Genomic DNA, 17,130 nt, shown 5'->3' with positions numbered 1-17,130 from the left:
TGTATGTGTGGTGTGTGTGTGTGTGTGTGTGTGTGTGTGTGTGTGTGTGTGTGTAGACCAGTGAGTGAATGGTCTAATGCTCTAGTTTACAACAGAATGTAGCCTTTTGTTGGACCAAAGCCACTTTCTCCTCTGTCACTCACTCTCCCTGTTTCTCTCACTCTCCCTGTTTCTCTCACTCTCCCTGTGTCTCTCACTCTCCCTGTTTCTCTCACTCTCCCTGTTTCTCTCACTCTCCCTGTGTCTCTCACTCTCCCTGTTTCTCTCACTCTCCCTCTGTCTCTCACTCTCCCTGTTTCTCTCACTCTCCCTGCGTCTCTCACGCTCCCCTATCTTTCTCACATGCCTGTAGATAACATAATACTGATCAATAAACTATCCAACCCACTCCAACACATACACAGCCCCATGGCTAATGTGAAAGCATGTCAATCCCCTCACTCCACATGTGACTGTTTCATTCTCTCTCTCTCTCTCTCTCTCTCTCTCTCTCTCTCTCTCTCTCTCTCTCTCTCTCTCTCTCTCTCTCTTCTCTCTTCTCTCTCTCTCTCTCTCTCTCTCTCTCTCTCTCTCTCTCTCTCTCTCTCTCTCTCTCTCTCTCTCTGTCTCTCTCTCTCTCTCTCTCTCTCTCTCTCTCTCTCTCTCTCTCTCTCTCTCTCTCTCTCTCTCTCTCTCTCTCTCTCTCCCCCTCTCTCTCTCCCTCTTTCTCTCTCCCCCTCTCTCTCTCCCCTCTCTCGCTCCCTCTCTCTCCTTCAAGGACTAATCACAACCCCCTTCACCCCCAAATGCCTCTGCCATCCTCCCCCACTGATAAGATCAGAGCCCTTACATCAAGTGTTCACCTTCAGACGCTGATTGTTGTTTCTCAAAAGGTCATCCCTATAAATAGAGATCACTCTTCACCTTGTCAAGTGTGTGTGTGTGTGTGTGTGTGTGTGGGTGGGTGCGTGTGTGTGCGTGCGTGCGTGCACATGTTTATTTTTGTGTATCTTTGAAGGCCAATCGAGGCTGATTGTCTTGAAGGACCATGGCTGCAGGCAACTTAAAACTGTGGCCCTTCTTTACACAGCACAGAGAATGGAGAGCACTGGTTAGCTAGGGTGGTATTAAAGGGCATCTCACTGACTGGATTTCCTCAGAACTCAATAAAGCCTTAAAGTGATGCTCCAAAGGTTCTGTATCATTTCAGCCAGTAGTTTTGAAAGTAGTGCTCACGAGCCAAAACGGGTCTCAGATGTTGCACAATTGTGTACTACGTCATCCATTTCGTATGATATGTTACGAATTTGTAAATGCTTAAGATCCCGGACTGCATCTTTAACTACCACAAACTTCAGCTGTGGCCAACAGGTAAACACTCCTGGAAGAACAGATGTGAACACAAAGCTTGTGTGATGGCATAGTAAATATCTTTATTAGCAACAGACACATGTCTCTTAAAAGTGAAGCATTATCAATCAAATATTTGTTTAAATCCAAAGCCTTAAGATGAACCCTGGTTTTATCTATACTTAGCCTTTTTCCATGATTATTTCTGACACCAAAATAACCAAAATGTTTTGTCTACATCCTCATGGGCTTGAAATCAAATCCTTTGCGATAAGAAGATTGAAAGGTTGTCTGGGTCTTATCACAGAGAACATGTGTTAGATACAAGATTGGAGAACCCAAACAAAAGACTTAACTATGTTGTAGTACAGGGTTCTTCAATTCCTGTCCTGGAGGGCCGAAACACTTCTGTTTTTTATTTCTACCTGGTAGTTAATTGCACTCACCTGGTGTCCCAGGTCTGAATTAGCCCCTGATTAGAAGGAGAGGATGAAAAACAGAGGTGTTTCGGCCCTCCAGGACCGGAATTGAAGAACCCTGTTGTAGTACATCAAAACATCTTTTAAACCTGTTACCTCTAACTAACTTCAAATGTAGGCAGTCTGCACTTCCATGCTTCAACTGTTGGACTAGGTTACAACGCATTCAATTTGTAAACATTTTGCAGAGTAGTGCCATATGGTGCTCAGTCAGACGCTGATTCTAAAGCTGTTTTGTGATATTCTACTCAGAAAGTACTGAGTTGAATAGACTTGTGGAAGCATGGAACTTTGCTCATTTACTGATTGCTCCAACAAGTGTTATAAATTGGACCATACACTAGGTCAACCTGGTCTCAGAGCATTATTTATTATCATATTATTCTGTATGTAAATCCGAGACACCCCATTTAGTATGATGTTACGTTTCGTATGGTATGTATTAATTTGTGGATGTCCATCCCCCATTTCGTATGATATGTTATGAATTACAATTCGTATTATATGTTATGAATTCGCAAAACCTACAATATGTTAAAAATGTACAAAATGTACAATATGTTACGAATTTGAGCTAGATGGCTAGGTGGCTAACGTTAGCTAGCTGGCTAATGTTAGCTAAGCTAGTGGTTAGGGTTAGGGTTAAGGTTAGGGTTAAGTTTAGGAGTAAGGTTAAATGGTTAAGGTTAGGGGAAGGGTTAACTAAAAAGGTTAAGGTTAGGGTTGGGGTTAGGGGAAGTGTTAGCTAACATGCTAAGTAGTTGCAAAGTAGCTAAAAAGTTATGTAGTTGAAAAGTTGTCCATGATGAGATTTGAACTCGCACCTTCACGTTTTTGCCTTAACTAGTCATCTGTCACCATACCAAACATAATCAAACAAAATCTAATCAAATCAAATGTATTGGTCACGTATGTCACGATCGTCGTAGGGAATAGACCAAGGCGCAGCGTGATGAACGAACATGTTTAAACTTGATTATCTTTAGTGATAATAGACAACCAACAAAACAAGAAACGACTCGTGAAGTCCACGGTAACAATGAGCAACACGGAACAAGAACCCACAAACACAAAGGAAAAACAGACAGTTTAAATATGGCTCCCAATCAGAGACAACCAACGACAGCTGACACTCGTTGCCTCTGATTGGGAGTCACTCTAGCCAACATAGAAATAACCACAACTAGAACTACCAACATAGACATCCAACACATAGAATGAACACACCCTGGCTCAACATATAGAGTCCCAGAGCCAGGGTGTGACAGTACCCCCCCCTAAAGGCGCGGACTGCGACCGCGCCTCAACTTGAACAAAACAGGGGAGGGCTGGGTGGGCATACCTCCTCTGCGGCGGTTCTGGCTCCGGCCTTGCCCACCACCCTCCAATAAACCCCCCATAGCGCCCCTGGTCCAGTCTGGCCCCGCTGGCTGGAGCTGAACTGGACGTAGCAGGAGCGGTTAGCTTCAGCTCCGTAGTGGAGCAGTTGACCGGTACCTTACCAGGCACCGGTGACCCAGGCACGGGTTGTGCTGGACTGACGACGCGCACCCCTGGCTTGGTGCGTGGAGGAGGAACGGGCCTTACCAGGCTGACGACGCGCACCCCTGGCTTGGTGCGTGGAGGAGGAACGGGCCTTACCAGGCTGACGACTCGCACCCCTGGCTTAGTGCGAGTAGCAGGAACAGGCCGGGCCGGGCTGGCGACGCGCACCGTAGGCTTGGTGCGTGGAGCAGCAACGGGCCTTACCAGGCTGACGACGCACACCGTAGGCTTGGTGCGTGGAGCAGGGACAGGCCGGACCGGGCTGGCGACGCACACCGTAGGCTTGGTGCGTGGAGCAGGGACAGGCCGGGCTGGGCTGGCGACGCACACCGTAGGCTTGGTGCGTGGAGCAGGGACAGGCCGGGCTGGGCTGGCGACGCACACCGTAGGCTTGGTGCGTGGGGCAGGGACAGGCCGGACTGGGCTGGCGACGCACACCGTAGGCTTGGTGCGTGGAGCAGGGACAGGCCGGACCGGGCTGGCGACACACACCGTAGGCTTGGTGCGTGGAGCAGGGACAGGCCGGGCTGGGCTGGCGACGCACACCGTAGGCTTGGTGCGTGGAGCAGGGACAGGCCGGGCTGGGCTGGCGACGCACACCGTAGGCTTGGTGCGTGGGGCAGGGACAGGCCGGACTGGGCTGGCGACGCACACCTTAGGCTTGGTGCGTGGAGCAGGGACAGGCCGGACTGGGCTGGCGACGCACACCGTAGGCTTGGTACGTGGAGCAGGGACAGGCCGGACTGGGCTGGCGACGCACCCCGTAGGCTTGGTGCGTGGAGCAGGGACAGGCCGGGCTGGGCTGGCGACGCACCCCGTAGGCTTGGTGCGTGGAGCAGGGACAGGCCGGGCTGGGCTGGCGACGCACCCCGTAGGCTTGGTGCGTGGAGCAGGGACAGGCCGGACCGGGCTGGCGACGCATACCGTAGGCTTGGTGCGAGGAGCAGGGACAGGCCGGACCGGGCTGGCGACGCGCACCGTACACTTGGTGCGAGGGGCCGGAACAGGCCGGACCGTACTGGGGACACACACCACTGGCTCTACCTCGGGATCTGGAACGGGCCGGACCGGACTGGTAACACACCCCAGTACCTCTCGCCGTGCCTCTACACCTTCCTTCCCTGCTTTGACCAGTGGCCCCCGTAACCTGGTGGCCTTCTGAATCCGCCCCTTTTCTGCCTCCGTCAGCCCCGTCGTCCATGCCGTGTGCCCCCCCCTAAAAAATTTCTGGGGTTGCCTCTCGCCTGTCCGACGTTGACACTGCTGACGCCGCTGCTCCTCTTTCGCCAGGGCCTTTCCCGGCGCTTCCTCCCATGTCCAGTCCAAGTTCTGCCCCGGGACACGCTGCTTGGTCCTTACTTGGTGGGTTCTTCTGTCACGATCGTCGTAGGGAATAGACCAAGGCGCAGCGTGATGAACGAACATGTTTAAACTTTATTATCTTTAGTGATAATAGACAACCAACAAAACAAGAAACGACTCGTGAAGTCCACGGTAACAATGACCAACACAGAACAAGAACACACAAACACAAAGGAAAAACAGACAGTTTGAAAATATGGCTCCCAATCAGAGACAACCAACGACAGCTGACACTCGTTGCCTCTGATTGGGAGTCACTCTAGCCAACATAGAAATAACCACAACTAGAACTACCAACATAGACATCTAACACATAGAATGAACACACCCTGGCTCAACATATAGAGTCCCAGAGTCAGGGTGTGACAACGTACACATGGTTAGCAGATGTTATTGCGAGTGTAGTGAAATGCTTGTGCTTCTAGTTCCGACAGTGCAGCAATATCTATCAAGTAATATCTAACAGTTCCACAACAAATACCTAATCCTAAGGAATGGAATAAGAATATATAAATATATGGGTGAGCAATGTCATTATCAGAGTGGCATATGCTAAGATGCAATAGATAGTATAGAATACAATATATACATATGAGATGGGTAATGCAAGATATGTAAACATTATTAAAGTTGCATTATTAAAGTGACTAGTGTTCCCTTTATTAAAGTGGCCAGTGATTTTCAAGTCTGTATGTAGGCAGCAGCCTCTCTGTGCTAGTGATGGCTGTTTAACCGTCTGATGGCCTTGAGATAGAAGCTGTTTTTCAGTCTCTCGGTCCCAGCTTTGATGCACCTGTACTTATCTCGCCTTCTGGATGATAGTGGGGTGAACAGGCAGTGGCTCGGGTGGTAGTTGTCCTTGATTTTCTTTTTGGCCTTCCTGTGACATCGGGTGCTGTAGGTATCCTGGAGGGCAGGTAGTTTGCCCCCAGTGATGCGTTGTGAAGACAGCACCATCCTCTGGAGAGCCCTGCGGTTGTGGGTGGTGCAGTTGCCATACCAGGCGTGATACAGCCCAACATGATGCTCTCAATTGTGCATCTGTATAAGTTTGTGAGGGTTTTAGGTGACAGGCCAAATTTCTTCAGCCTCCTGAGGTTGAAGAGACGCTGTTGCGCCTGTCTGTGTGGGTGGACCATTTCAGTTTGTCAGTGATATGTACGCCGAGGAACTTAAAACTTTCTACCTTCTCCACTGCTGTCCCGTCGATGTGGATAGTGGGTTACTCCCTCTGGTGTTTCCTGAAGTCCACGATCTAGTCTATGAGGCCAGGCTGACTAAGTTAAACAACTTGGTATGTGTCTTAGTGGGAGGACATTGAACTGCTCCACCACTGGATCCTGTGGACTGGATTAGGTGGAAAAGGGATAGATTAGGGCCCATGCATAGCAGGAGTCATTTTTGTGGGCGCTAGACAGGGGCGCAGATGGCCTGGGTTTATAAACCAGCAATGTAGGGCAGTGGGGCTGGGACATGACAGACGGGAGGCCAGGGGAATGGGATGGGGGCTGGTGTGACTGGGGACTCAACATGGGGGCTGGTGTGACTGGGGACTCAACATAGGGCTGGTGTGACTGGGGACTCAACATGGGGTCTGGTGTGACTGGGGACTCAACATAGGACTGGTATGACTGGGGACTCAACATGGGACTGGTGTGACTGGGGACTCAACATGGGGGCTGGTGTGACTGGGGACTCAACATAGGACTGGTGTGACTGGGGACTCAACATGGGGGCTGGTGTGACTGGGGACTCAACATAGGACTGGTGTGACTGGGGACTCAACATAGGACTGGTGTGACTGGGGACTCAACATGGGGGCTGGTGTGACTGGGGACTCAACATAGGACTGGTGTGACTGGGGACTTAACATAGGACTTGTGTGACTGGGGACTCAACATAGGATTGGTGTGACTGGGGACTCAACATGGGTGCTGGTGTGACTGGGGACTCAACATAGGACTGGTGTGACTGGGGACTCAACATAGGACTGGTGTGACTGGGGACTCAACATAGGACTGGTGTGACTGGGGACTCAACATAGGATTGATGTGACTGGTGACTCAACATGGGGGCTGGTGTGACTGGGGACTCAACATGGGGGTGGGGGGAAAGGTTTGGTTCCTTGGCCTGGGATTTGGTAGTCCAGATCAGGATACTGCCAATGGGATTAGACTGGTAAAATCCCTGGCCCTCCATTCACCGCTCCGTCAATAGATTTGATCTTACTGGTCATCAGAAGGGTAAGTTAAGTATCAGGATCATCAAGCCCCACCCCTGCCCTTCCAAAATGAGAATGAAATAAACCCTCCAGCCAGTGATGCGTAGATAGATGCCCAGCGATTCTGAGATGTGAAATCTGATTGAAGTCTTCTAATTCTCTCTAATCTTAATGCGAGGCAGATGTTGAGAGAAGGTTGATCCACAGGCGCCATGCAACTGATAATTTCATTACCCAATGGAAGGCCAGAGGAAAGGTCTGAAATGGGTCATGGGTCAGGCTCTCACATGCAAGTGTTGTTTAAAACCAGCTTTGGGGTCTATTTGGTTGAGGAATGCCATTTGCGTTTGAGCTGGCGATTTATTTAGATTAGGATTATTATGATTCATGGATTAAAATGCAAGTAATTTTCTTTACTATGTTATACAAAATGATTGACCTTAAAGCTAGGATCTGAATCTGATCAGTTTCTCACAGCAGGAAAATAATCCTGCAGCACATGAAATTGGAATTATTGTGTGGATTATAATTAATGGACATATTTGTGTTGATACATTTTTCGTTGGTAAATCAAGTCTGACATTTTTAAGTGGAAATTACAAACTTTAGAAGCCTTTTAAACCTTGAATTCACTACACGTTTGCATTTCCTGCTATGCAGGACATTTCCTATAACAACAGGATGATCAATTTAAGCCGCTTTATCCATATCTCTGGCTTTAAACAATACTAAAGCATCAAGTGGCTATGAATGTGTAATGGCTATAAATACAACGGTTACAAATAGTTATGGTGGTCTAATGGTTGTGTATTGCTCAGTTCAGGTTAAGTGCTGGTGTGAGTCATGTGAGGAAGCTTCTCAGAACCACAATGTACAAAAGACGTCATCACAAACCTTACAGAATGTACCTCTATCTTCAGCCATACCAAGTTCATAGCTCTGTATTGCGGTGGCAATAAAAAACGCATATTTTACTACCACTGCAAGTCCATTCTCCACAGAATTAGCCAACGCTGGCAAGATTGATGGACCCGTAAATCCAACATCAGCCTATAGGGCTATTCTGTATTCAACCACCTGTACAGTATTTTTCTAAGGTTAAAACACATTATTTGATAGCTCTGAGCTACTACTGTTTCCTGAAAATGATTTGCTGAATCAGACCGAAATCTGCTCAGGGGTGTTAAACGAAACAATTTCACTGAGCAACATCTGCTATTAGATTCCTGAGAATAACCTCAGGAAGATATGAGTCAAAGCCACTTTCTTGTGATAAAAGCAACGTGGACACCAAAAATAGAGGATAGGTATGACACAGTCAGGTGGTTCTGAATGGTCTGCATTCTGATGGTTTCCAGAGGAAGTGAGAGAGGGGAAGAGGAAGTCAGATTGGCCACTTCATAGCATGTCTGTGAAGAAATCTGATTTACCATCAGACTCAACGTTGTGAGTGAGATGTTTGACATACAGTATCATGACATTACTTGTCCTCTCCTTAAAGGACCAAACTTATTGTTACGTTACACTGTGCATACAGTTCACTATCTGGGTCATCCTGTCCCCCCCAGACAGTCGCCCAGGGCATCAGAAACTCACAGTCACATTTTGAGTGGGCTGACTCTGCAAAAACAAGGGAGTCAGTCCGCAACAACAAACCCTTCTCCGCCCTCCTCCGTTGGCCAATAGTGCTCCACTTCCTCCTGTGTTGATCCACTTCTGAAGAAAAAACAAACAGCCATCTTCCAGTTAGGCCATTAGACGGTCAGAGGTTAGGGGGAGAATTGTAACAGCTGTTTCTGGTTACAGCATGTCTGAGTACTAACCTTAATTTTCCATAATGTTTACTAGTTTCATGGGCTTTTTTCTTGTATTGTGTCATTGTAGATCAAGGAGTCACATGAAGAATGGTGGAGTTTTTCATATGACACCTGCTAATGAACAATGTGTCCTAATGATTCCTTTCTGTTCCATTACACTCCATTCCAGCCATTCCATTCCAGCCATTATTATGAGCCGTCCTCCTCTCAGCAGCCTCCACTGATGTATCCTCTCTCATATAGTTGTGTTCACATGGTAGATTTTCCAGCAACCCAAGTGGGCTCTTCAGCTTGTTTAGTTCCCTGCACTCCTTCACAAAACACAGACTGAAATGACCCTGTACTGCTAGTTTTCCCTGACATGTCATTTTAGACACCCCAAATAAACAGCCATGCCAGAGAAACCTTGATGATTTAGAGGCTGGTTTGGTTCTGGAATGTGAAGAACGTGTTATGGGAAGAGCTGTGTGGTCTGTCAGTGTGTGTGTGTGTGTGTGTGTGTGTTTGTGTGTGTGTGTGTGTGTGTGTGTGTGTGTGTGTGTGTGTGTGTGTGTGTGTGTGTGTGTGTGTGTGCGTGTGCGTGTGCATGCGTGTGTGCTTGCGCGTTTGTGTGTGTGTGTTTCTACCCTGAATTAAACGTTCAGTGTAACAGTATATTTTCTTCCCGGCCTAAAGCTACTGGACAGGAGGAGAGTTGAATATGGAGTAGTAGTCAATCTGTTCTTACGTACCCCTTCCTGGATTACATTAAACACAAAGTCCCCTCCTGGACACACACACACACACACACACACAAACACACACACACAGAGAGAGATTGTATTTTAGCCCTCCTGGATTAAGGCATGGACAATGGACAGTATCTCCAGATTACCCCGCTGCCTCCTCACACACATAATGTACATCATGAGACCGGGAGACCCATGGGCGGTGCACAATTGGTCCAGCGTCGTCCAAGGTAGGGGAGGGTTTGGCAGGGATGTGGGTTCGTTTCCCACGGGGGGCCAGTATGAAAAAAATACAAAAAACATGTATGCATTCACTAACTGTAAGTCGCTCTGGATAAGAGCGTCTGCTAAATGACTAAAATGTAAATGTCAATCATTCATTCTCCTGCATTCAGACAAAACACAATTGAGCTGGCGTGTTGAGCTGTAGCAGTGGCACTGACAAGGCCTTGCTTTAGCTACATACACAACGAGGTGTGAAGTCTTGTTGTTGAAGTGTGTTGAAGACTAATTGAAATCATCGTTAGCTTAGTCATGAAGGGGGCAAACAAAACAATGTGAGCATAAATATGCTAAACTAAGCAACTCAGTGTTATTCAGTTGCTAATACAAGGACAATCATTTTTTTGAATGGATCAATTCTGTAGGATGTTGTGATGTGTATTTTATTTTATTCCTCTTGTGTTAGTTACTATTTAAATTTGTATTGTTATTTTTTTAAAACTCTGCATCGTTGGGAAAGGTTTGTAAGCAAGCATTTCATTGTAAAGTCTACATCAGTTGTATTCGGCACGTGATAAATACAATTTGATTTGATTTTGATTAAATGCACAGTAAGAAGAAGACAAACAGAGAGTGCATCTTTTGGAGACAACGTGGGGTTTTATCTGTGACAGAATCTGAATCCGTCCAGCATATTTATGACTCACACACACCTCTCTTCTCTCAGAGTAGGACAACCGGGAGAACAACTTTTCTGTTTAATCATATTGACATTCACTTGATTTGAGTTCCTAACAGTTTACAGCATATTTCCTGTCACTGTCTACTGTAATTCACATATAAGCTACGTCGGACCAGGTTGGATAGAAGTAAACCCACATAGAGCATATTTCCTGTTACCTGGGTAAATGGTACACAACTCTACTGTAAGATACCTTGTCATTTGGCACAGTGATGCGTGACTCTGACAGTACCATTAAATGGTTTATTGTAATGGACACTGTAAGGACAGTGGCACCTTGAGCAACACCTCCATACTGGCTTTCAAATACATTTTATTATTGTATCAATCACATGTACTGTTTTATTATGATGAAAATTTGATATTGATGTCATGCTCAAATTTGAATACATTTTATCAATCATGTGCTTTGGCCTGCTAGGGGTATTCTGGGATAATGAGCTGATTCCAAACACTGCGGGGGATAGATAGACAGGGGTTGTGCTCTGCTCCGGACAGTCATCTATTATTAAAACATATTTTATTATTCATAGGGCCTGGAACAGGAGAGGTGATAAGTCTCTCTCTCTCTCTCTCTCTCTCTCTCTCTCTCTCTCTCTCTCTCTCTCTCTCTCTCTCTCTCTCTCTCTCTCTCTCTCTCTCTCTCTCTCTCTCTCTCTCTCTCTCTCTCTCTCTCTCTCTCTCTCTCTCTCTCTCTCTCTCTCTCTCTCTCTCTCTCTCGTTCTCTCTCTCTCTCTCTCTCCCTCTCTCGCTCTCTCAATTCAATTCAAAGGGCTTTATTGGCATGGGAAACATATGTTTACATTGTCAAAGCAAGTGAAATAGATCAACAAAAGTGAAATAAACAATACAAAATGAACAGTAGACATTACACTCATAAAAGTTCCAAAGGATTAGAGACATTTTAAATGTCATATTATGACTATATACAGGATATACAGTGTTGTAAAGATGTGCAAAAGGGAAAATAAATCAACATAAATATGGGTTGTATTTACAATGGTGTTTGTTCTTTACTGGTTGCCCTTTTCTTGTGGCAACAGGTTATCAGTCTTGCTGCTGTGATTGCACACTGTGGTAATTCACCCAATAGATATGGGAGTTTATCAAAATTGGATACGTTTTTCGAATCCTTTGTGGGTCTGTGTAATCTGAGGGAAATATGTGTCTCTAATATGGTCATACATTTGGCAGGAGGTTAGGAAGTGCAGCTCAGTTTCCACCTCATTTTGTGGGCAGTGTGCACATGGCCTGTTTTCTCTTGAGAGCCAGGTCTGCCTACGGTGGCCTTTCTCAATAGCAAGGCTATGCTCACTGAGTCTGTACATAGTCAAAGCTTTCCTTCATTTTTGGTCAGGTATTCTGCCACTGTGTACTCTCTGTTTAGGGCCAAATAGCATTCCAGTTTGTGCTGTTTTTTTGTTAATTCTTTCCAATGTGTCAAGTAATTATATTTTTGTTTTCTCATGATTTGGTTGGGTCTAATTGTGTTGCTGTCCTGGGGCTCTGTGGGGTCTGTTTGTGTTTGTGAACAGAGCCCCAGGACCAGCTTGCTTAGGGGACTCTTCTCCAGGTTAATGTCTCTGTAGGTGATGGCTTTGTTATGGAAGGTTTGGGAATCGCTTCCTTTTAGGTGGTTGTAGAATTTAAAGGCTCTTTTCTGGATTTGATCATTAGCAGGTATTGGCCTAATTCTGCTCTGTATGCATTATTTGGTGTGTTACGTTGTACACGGAGGATATTTTTTCAGAATTCCCATTTTGTGAATTCTTGGTTGGTGAGCGGACCCCAGACCTCACAATCATAAAGGGCAAGGGGTTCCATAACGTATTCAAGTATTTTTAGCCATATCCTAATTGGTAAGTCAAATTCTATTTTCCTTTTGATGGCGTAAAAGGCCCTTCTTGCCTTGTCTCTCAGATAGTTCACAGCTTTGTGGTAGTTACCTGTGGCACTGATGTTTAGGCAGAGGTATGTATAGTTTTTTGTGCGCTCTAGGGCAACGGTGTCTAGATGGAATTTGTTTTTGTGGCAATTGGACTCTTTTTGGAACACCATTATTTTTATCTTACTGAGATTTACTGTCAGGGCCCAGGTCTGACAGAATCTGTGCAGAAGATCTAGGTGCTGCTGTAGGCATTCCTTGGTTGGTGACAGAAGCACCAGATCATCAGCAAACAGTAGACATTTGACTTCAGATTCTAGTATTGTGAGGCCAGGTGCTGCAGACTGTTCTAGTGCCCTCGCCAATTCGTTGATATATATGTTGAAGAGGGTGGGGCTCAAGCTGCATCCCTGTCTCACCCCACGGCCCTGTGGAAAGAAATGTGAGTGTTTTTTTTGCCAATTTTAACTGCACATATGTTGTTTGTGTACATCGATTTTATAATGTCGTATGTTCTTCCCCCAACACCACTTTCCATCCATTTGTATAACAGACCCTCATGCCAAATTGAGTCAAAAGCTTTTTTGAAATCAGAAAAGCATTAGAAGACTTTGCCTTTTTTTGGTTTGTTTGTTTGTCAATTAAGGTGTGCAGGGTGAATACATGGTCTGTCATACGGTAATTTGGTAAAAAAAACAATTTGACATTTGCTCAGTACATTGTTTTCATTGAGGAAATGTACGAGTCTGCTGTTACAGTTTTTTTCAATTGCTTAAGCACAATTTTGAAAACAGGGCCCGGTTTTTCAAACCCCTTCACACAATTAGCACAACACTACACCACAGTAGCACAACACCTCAGATCATTTGCAAAATTGAACACTTTTGTCAAAACTATACAATGTCTTATAAAAACCTTATTTTGTTGTCATAACATAAACCCAAACATCATATGGTCTGATTCTGTTTGAATCAGTTAAACACTCCTGTGCTCAACCTAAAACACTTTTAGCATTTACACAGAGAAAGTGTAAAAATAAATTCACATTTACATTTTTACATTTTACGTCATTTAGCAGAAGCTCTTATCCAGAGCGACTTACAGTTAGTGCATACATTATTCTTCTTCTTCTTTTTTATACTGGCCCCCCGTGGGAATCGAACACCACATGACCAACACCACATGACACCAATTGTGCAGACTAATGAAATTATTTATTTATTTTCATGTACTCAAGTCAGTCAATACTGAACATTTCAACAAAACATTCATAACACATTTTTTTCCAGTTTTCATACAGTATTACTGAATGTACCATTGTACTGTAAGCTTACAGTAATACTGTAACATAAATTACATATCCAGTTCAGTACCGAATAAAAAATAAAAATAACCTAAACATCTCTCCACCTAGCTGGATCTGGCCACAGGGCCTCGTCAACATCACAGGCTATATTTTCATTTGCAAGGCAATGTGGGAAAAATCTTTTGGAGTGACGAATCCACCCTTGTATGGATGCTGCTTCAATTTGATCACATGCTTTCACCATAGCTTGAATGAGGGCCATCTGGACATAGGGCCGGAGATCATAAACCTTCCCCCGCCATGCTGAGAAGAACTCCTCGATGGGGTTTAGGAAGGGGGAGTATGGTGGAAGGTATTGAACTGTAAATTGTGGGTGTTGATGAAACCAGTTTTGGACCAGAGCAGAACGATGGAAAGCTACATTGTCCCAGACGACAATGTATTGCATCTGGTCCCTTTGGTTTGCTGCTGTGATAATATTGTGTAATCTGTCTAAAAATGTAAGAATGAGGTCAGTGTTGTAAGGACCCAAGTTGGCATGGCGGTGGAGGACCCCATTCTGTGTAATGGCAGCACAAAGGGTAATGTTACTCCCACGTTGCCCTGGTACATTGACAATAGCCCTGTGGCCAATGATGTTTCTTCCCCTTCTTCTCACTGTTGTCAGGTTAAATCCAGCCTCATCAATGTATATAAACTCATGCGGGACTTCCTCCGCATCCATTTGCAAAACTCTCTGAAATACAGCAAAAGATCACATTGTGTAGATCAATTTACTGTAGGTCTGCTATACAGTAAAATTACATGTACAGTAAAAAGGTTATGTGTGCAGTACACAATACTACAGTCAGTGAACAAAACATACCACCACATATTCACGCCGCAGGCCTTTCACCCTGTCTGAATTTCTTTCAAATGGCACTTTATACAGTTGTTTCATCAGAACTTGATGTTTTTTTAAGGATACAGGCTATTGTTGACAGAGAGACAGACCTGTTGGACATTATTGAACATTTGGTGATCATTGACAATTTGGGCTTGAATTTCTGATTGTATTATTGGCCAAAACGAGGTTTATGATCTCTCTCTCTTGCTCCTGTGTGAATATGGGGCCCCTCCCTCCTTGGTGTTCTCGACGTTCAATCCTATGTTGGCCAAACAAAATACAATAAGCTTACTGTAAAATGATACAGGAATAGATACCAAAACTGTTGATATAGTACATGCAGTAAGCTATGGATTTTCTGTTGACAGAAGATACGTTTCTCACCTGTGCTCTTGACGAAATGTCCGAACTATTGATGCCACCGTGTACCTGCTTAGGTTAGGCTGTACTCTCAGTCCAGCCTCCCTCAGTGTTAGTCTGTGGTTTATTACATGGTCCACAATTGTAGCATGAATTTCGTTACACAGATTTGGTTGTCCTCTTCTTTGTGCATGTCCTACCCCTCCTCCAGGTCTTCCTCTCCCTATCCCTCTTCCTCTTCCTCTGACACTTACCTGTTGCCTTTTTATAGTGTTTAAACCTGATTGATGTGTCTACAATTAAGCACCAGTGTGTGTGCACACCTGGTGGCTGTGTTTAACCAATTGGTTCATGGGTGTGTTCATTTGAAAGCCTTTGCTTTGAAATTGCAAGGAAATGACATCATGATACATTTCTGTGTCAAATGCATACAAGTGTGTTTAGTGTTTTGCAAATCACTGTGTGTAATGTTTTGGAAAAAGTGTGAAGCTAACAATGTGCTTACAGTTGTGCAAATCTAGGCCGGTGTTTTGCTCCTTGAGTGTAAGGTTTTGCTAATTGTGGGAAAGTTTTAATTTTAGTGTGTAAGAAATTGAAAAAACGGTAATAATAATGCAGAGGATTTTCCCAAGGTTGCTGTTGATGCATATCATACGGTAGTTATTGGGGTCAAATTTGTCTCCGCTTTTGTGAATTGGGATGATCAGTCCTTGGTTCCAAATATTGGGGAAGATGCCAGAGCTGAGGATGATGTTAAAGAGTTTAAGTATAGCCAATTGGAATTTGTGGTCTGTATATTTTATAATTTCATTTAGGATACAATCAACACCACAGGTCTTTTTGGGTTAGAGGGTTTGTATTTTGTCCTGTAGTTCATTCAATGTAATTGGAGAATCCAGTGGGTTCTGGTAGTCTTTAATAGTTGATTCTAAGATTTGTATTTGATCGTGTGTATGTTTTTGCTGTTTGTTCTTTGTTATAGAGCCAAAAAGATTGGAGAAGTCGTTTATCCATACATCTCTGTTTTGGATAGATAACTCTTCGTGTTGATGTTTGTTTAGTGTGTTCCAATTTTCACAGAAGTGGTTAGATTCTATGGATTCTTCAATTACAATGAGCTGATTTCTGACGTGCTGTTCCTTTTTTTTCCATAGTGTATTTCTGTATTGTATTAGTGATTCACCATAGTGAAGGCTCAGGTTTTCTGGGTTTCTATGTTTTTGGTTGAATAGGTTTCTCAATTTCTTTCGTAGGTTTTTGGATTCTTCATCAAACCATTTGTCATTGTTTTTAATTATCTGATGTTGTCTGCTTGAACTGTAAACATATTTGATAGGGAAGCTGAGAGGTCAAATATACTGTTTAGGTTTTCTACTGCCAAGTTTACACCTTCACTCTCTCTCTCTTGCCCATTTTCTCCCCCCCCCCCCTCTCTATCTTTCTCTCTCTCTCTTTCCCTCTGTTTGTTATCCTTTCATAGGCAATGAAACCGACTGCACATCATATGATAACAAGAGTGAGTGAGAATATGTATTTTGGTGACCAGATAACAGGAAAGGTGACTCATCGGTCACTACACTCCAACATTCATGGATCTGGTCTCAGGGACGGCTAACTCTGGAGTTTCCTTCGATCTCCACTGAGTTAGGTAAACCTGCTTTTAGTTTTTTTGCACCTTACTTGTAGAATAATCTTCAAGGTTCTCTGAAATTGGATGTCATGGTTCCTCTAGGGCAATTCAAAAGGCTGATTGAGGACCTTTTTACTGAAGAATGTGTTTGTTTTCTATGATTGTGTTTTGCTTTTTGTGTATTGATGTGTATATTGATGTGTATAGTGTATATCAGGGATGGGCAACTGGCATCCCAGTCCCGAGGATCAATAAAAAATAAAATTAGTAACTAGAACAGTAGAATACACAAGGTGCAATTTCGAAATCAACAGTTTTTCTCTTGTTAAGTCATTCACTCAATTAGCCATGTCAGCTAACAGTTTTTAGATTGGTAAATTAGTCTAGCCAGCTAATCATGGTCGAATTACGGACCGGGGTCCCCCATTGATTTTGTAAGTCACTCTCAATCAGATATCATATTAACATGGCATAAGTCAGGGCAAAAGGAGTAGAATTGCATCAAATTTGTAGAATTGCAGGAAATTAACTGTAAAACATAAATTGTTTCTCTCTGCAGTCAAGAGGTGGGCTTCTAAAATATTTTGTTCGTAAGGTGGGTGGGCCCACCAACAAAAT

This window comes from Coregonus clupeaformis, chromosome 2 (genome assembly GCF_020615455.1).
Source record: "Coregonus clupeaformis isolate EN_2021a chromosome 2, ASM2061545v1, whole genome shotgun sequence".
In the NCBI taxonomy this organism is placed as follows: Eukaryota; Metazoa; Chordata; class Actinopteri; order Salmoniformes; family Salmonidae; genus Coregonus; species Coregonus clupeaformis.
Note: the sequence above shows the minus strand (reverse complement) of the source record.